Source organism: Halichondria panicea, chromosome 2 (assembly GCF_963675165.1).
Source record: "Halichondria panicea chromosome 2, odHalPani1.1, whole genome shotgun sequence".
NCBI lineage: Eukaryota > Metazoa > Porifera > Demospongiae > Suberitida > Halichondriidae > Halichondria > Halichondria panicea.
Window position 1 is genome coordinate 4,083,620 of NC_087378.1, and position 5,000 is coordinate 4,088,619.

Genomic DNA, 5,000 nt, shown 5'->3' on the forward strand with positions numbered 1-5,000 from the left:
ATCCTCTTTCCACGTAGTTTTTCCAGGAGTTGCTCCCATTGCCCGCTCCTGAGTCCCATGAGCGCCGAGGCTTTGGACACACCTACCTGGGATATTGATGACACTACTTCCGTAACACCAAGCGTCTGATTGGTGCAGTACTTCTCCACGATTGCTGTTGCCTGACTGAAGATGGTGGACCCTCCACTGCTGCTCCGAAGAACACCACAAATCTCTGGCATCACGTAGTGTTTTGCTCCCATCAGGTAGAGAGCAGTGGACACTACCTCTTGCTCCCAGATGGAAACAACAGAAGTAACTCCCCTGCCACCCTTAGCCCTCGGGAGGTGGACACGTTGAATTGCCGCTACTTCGTGATGACATTTGTTGGTAACCATCGCCCTTCTTGCGAAGCGGTCAAGTTTTTGCAGGATGGTCTTCGACCACGGCAGGAACGCAAAATAGTACCTGAATACGGAGCTTGCATATGAGTTTGTTAGCGTCACCTTCTTCCGAGCACTGAGGCTCGACTTCCAGATGGTGTTGAGCCTTTCGCAGTATGTTTTCCTTAACCTCTCCTGAGTGTCCCTAGCCAGTGGTTGAAGCACTTGAAGGATCCCAAGGTATTTATAAGGGTCTTCTTGGTCCGCCCTGGGGAAGATTTCCCCAGAGATCTTTAATAGCCCTGTGTGCATAGGCACTCCACCGACCATGCTAGCGGTGGCGCACTTCTTGATGTTCAACTGCATTCCCATAGCGGTTGACACCCTCACGACCTTCCGGAGCGTTCTGCGGAGAGACCCCTCTGAACTGGCATAGACCTTGAGGTCGTCCATGAACAGGGTATGCGTTATCTTGATTCCCAGTCTGGCTGACACCACTCCAGCCCTTCTTCGCAAAGCCCATGACAATGGCGCAATGCACAGACAAAACATCAAAGGAGATAGGGAATCGCCTTGCAACAGACCTCGTTGATAAACAATGGTTGTCTCCCGAACGGCTTGGCCCTGCCTGATGACAAAATCAGACTTCCACAACTTTAACATACCTCTGATACAGCGCCTTAGTTACGACTTTTACTTCCTCTAAATGATACAGTTAGAACGGCTTCCCGGGCTCTCTCTCGTTCATTGCTGAACAAGAGAGTTCCAGTCCAAAGTTCTCACTAAACCATTCAATCGGTAGTAGCGACGGGCGGTGTGTACAAAGGGCAGGGACGTAATCAACGCAAGCTGCTGACTTGCGCTTACTAGGAATTCCTCGTTGATGATCAAGAATTTCAAAAATCAATCCCCAGCACGACAAAGTTTCACAAGATTCCCCGCACCTTTCGGCGTAGGAGAGGCTCGCTGGCTTCGTCAGTGTAGCGCGCGTGCGGCCCAGAACATCTAAGGGCATCACAGACCTGTTATTGCCTCAAACTTCCACTGGCTTCGGAGCCAGTTGTCCCTCTAAGAAGTCGGCCACCATTCGGGAATGGTGTGACTAGTTAGCAGGTTAAGGTCTCGTTCGTTATCGGAATTAACCAGACAAATCACTCCACCAACTAAGAACGGCCATGCACCACCACCCATAGAATCAAGAAAGAGCTCTCAATCTGTCAATCCTTACTATGTCTGGACCTGGTGAGTTTCCCCGTGTTGAGTCAAATTAAGCCGCAGGCTCCACTCCTGGTGGTGCCCTTCCGTCAATTCCTTTAAGTTTCAGCCTTGCGACCATACTCCCCCCGGAACCCAAAGACTTTGATTTCTCATAAGGTGCCGATGGAGTCAAACATTAACATCCACCGATCCCTAGTCGGCATAGTTTATGGTTAGGACTACGACGGTATCTGATCGTCTTCGAACCCCTAACTTTCGTTCTTGATTAATGAAAACATCCTTGGCAAATGCTTTCGCACTAGTTCGTCTTTCATAAATCCAAGAATTTCACCTCTGACAATTAAATACGAATGCCCCCAACTGTCCCTCTTAATCATTACTTCGGCCCTAGAAACCAACAAAATAGGACCGAGGTCCTCTTCCATTATTCCATGCTAATGTATTCAGGCGATAGCCTGCCTTGAACACTCTAATTTTTTCAAAGTAAACGTCCCGAACTACCCGACCACTGCAGTGAAGAGCAGTCGGGGCTTTCGAGAGGAAGGGCGGCTGACCAGTACTCACCTTGCGGTGGACCAGGCAGGCCACCCCGAAATCCAACTACGAGCTTTTTAACTGCAACAACTTTAATATACGCTATTGGAGCTGGAATTACCGCGGCTGCTGGCACCAGACTTGCCCTCCAATTGTTCCTCGTTAAGGGATTTAGATTGTACTCATTCCAATTGCCAGACTACAATAGCCCGGCATTGTTATTTATTGTCACTACCTCCCCGAGTCGGGATTGGGTAATTTGCGCGCCTGCTGCCTTCCTTGGATGTGGTAGCCGTTTCTCAGGCTCCCTCTCCGGAATCGAACCCTAATTCTCCGTCACCCGTTGCAACCATGGTAGGCCACTACCGTACCATCGAAAGTTGATAGGGCAGAAATTTGAATGAAGCACCGTCGGCGCAAGGGCCATACGGTTCGAGCAGTTATCATGAATCACCAAGAAACCGAGCCCCGAGAGACTCGCATTGGTTTTGGATCTAATAAATACATCCCTTCCGAAGAGTCGGGACTTTGTGCATGTATTAGCTCTAGAATTACCACGGTTATCCAAGTAGTAAGAAACCATCAAATAAACTATAACTGATTTAATGAGCCATTCGCAGTTTCACAGTATAGAAGCGTTTATACTTAGACATGCATGGCTTAGTCTTTGAGACAAGCATATGACTACTGGCAGGATCAACCAGGTAACTATCGGGACGCCAGAGCGTGCGAGACGCACTGTGTCACTCGACCGTCCTCGTTCAGAGGGCCGGCCAACGCATCACACCAGTGCGGCCACGCGGACCGCAGAGGGTTCAACAATTTTGCAAATCCTCGGCCACAGACTCACCAACTGAAGGCAGGAGAGGGCAGCTGAGGCCCACTCGTTGCCTGCAGATACAGTCAATCACGGGGATCGACCGGCAGCGAGACCGTACGAATGCACTCGTGATTCGTGAAATGATGCAAACCTAACTGCACTCGACCGGAGGGAGCCAGCCCACTGATGACCAGTCACCAGCAGGTCAGACGCCCGCCGACACAGGCAGTCTACAACGATGCGGACACACGGATGAACCGCTGCAGTCACCCTACACAGCACCCGTCACTAGGAGCAACGCTGGAACTCGTCTCGTATGTAATTAAGCGTGACTTTTTTTGCCACAACACCCCACTTCACGACCTATCAACACGCTCATTTGTACGACACTCTTGTTTGGTTGCTTATCTAGCCCACGTGGTCACATTGTTCAATTCGTCTGCACTTGTATGGTAATTGCTTGCGATATATTGCTCAAATTTTCGCGCTACGCGCGTTCATTCCTTCATTCGTCTGCACTTGTATGGTAATTGCTCCAATTTTCCGGCGCGCAAATCCCCTCTGCAATGTTCCCATCTGCACTGTTCCCCGTCTGCACCCTTCCATTCCGCTAAACATACAGTTCAAGTTATACATGGCTAACATACAGTTACAATACAATACTGGAGATTGCACAATCTTTGCAACACAAATAGAAACAAGTGTGTTGAGCACTGTGGTTCCTTATTATATATGGGATGTGCTCATACATTTAAGTAGTAAAACAGACCACAGTGTGTGTACTCAAATTCCATATAAGGAAGGGTAATGCTCTATGCTTTTACTGTCTTGTTGCAAAGATTCTGTATAGTATTATAGTACACTCACTCACTCACTCACTCACTCACTCACTCACTATATTGCAGCACAACATCTATTCGCCAGCAGCCAGCCAGCCAGCCAGCCAGCCAGCCAGCCACCTCTTACTATTCATCAGTCAGTCGGTCGGTCGGTCGGTCGGTCGGTCGGTCGGTCGGTCGGTCGGTCGGTCGGTCGGTCGGTCGGTCGGTCGGTCGGTCGGTCGGTCGGTCGGTCGGTCGGTCGGTCGGTCGGTCGGTCGGTCGGTCGGTCGGTCGGTCGGTCGGTCGGTCGGTCGGTCGGTCGGTCGGTCGGTCGGTCGGTCGGTCGGTCGGTCGGTCGGTCGGTCGGTCGGTCGGTCGGTCGGTCGGTCGGTAGGTAGGTAGGTAGGTAGGTAGGTAGGTAGGTAGGTAGGTAGGTTGGTGGGCCGGCCAGTCAGCCAGCTACAACATAGCTTCACAAGCTACACAACAATTGCTGCTTTAACTACCAGCTGCAGCTTCTAATTATAACTACCCATTGAAGCTACTTTGTAACTAGGCGCTTTGTAAGGGGCCGCTTTGTAACTAGACTTCATTACACTAACATTAATTTTTTCCACCACGAGGACTTTAGGCTGGAAAATAGAAATAATAGGGCCTTAAGTGCTCGTTGACTTTACACTCCATGAACATTACAACTTTTTACCCACTACTTTTATTCCCACTTCAATTTACTGTACATTATTTGCGTATTGTTAGCAACGTACAATACAATACTACTTGAAGATAAGCTTGATATTGTTATGATCAAATGAAGCATGGCTCAATGAAGGTATATATAACTCACTCACTCACTCACTCACTCACTCACTCACTCACTCACTCACTCAGGGAAAATATTTAAATTTCCTGCTACAGTGCTGCTTCATTGCAGCCCATTGCAGCCCATAAAATCTGCACATTTCCTGAGGTGTCCTGTAAGTGTCCTGCAACCTACTTACAAAGGATAGTGCAACATTTCCTGTATAGTTTCCTTTACTATTCCTGAAGTAGTTCAGGACTTGTGTAACATTCATAAGTCTACAGGAAATTTTGTATCCTGAAAGTATAAGAAATTTAGATATTTTTCCTGTGTCACTCACTATAATTAGGATAGTTATAATTATACGTGCGTAATTATACAATTACTGTTTGCAAGTAGCCATCATCACATACTTCAGTTGCTTGCAGTGCCATGACTATAATGAC

At 48.5% G+C, this 5,000-nt stretch overlaps 1 non-coding gene across 1 annotated transcript; it reads right to left on the reverse strand.

Moving 5' to 3' along the window:
• Positions 1–1,027: 1,027 nt before the first annotated feature.
• Positions 1,028–2,821, reverse strand: LOC135332676 (small subunit ribosomal RNA). Its single transcript, XR_010393522.1, has one exon. It is a non-coding gene; the product is annotated as a small subunit ribosomal RNA (ribosomal RNA).
• Between the last annotated feature and the right edge of the window lie 2,179 nt (positions 2,822–5,000).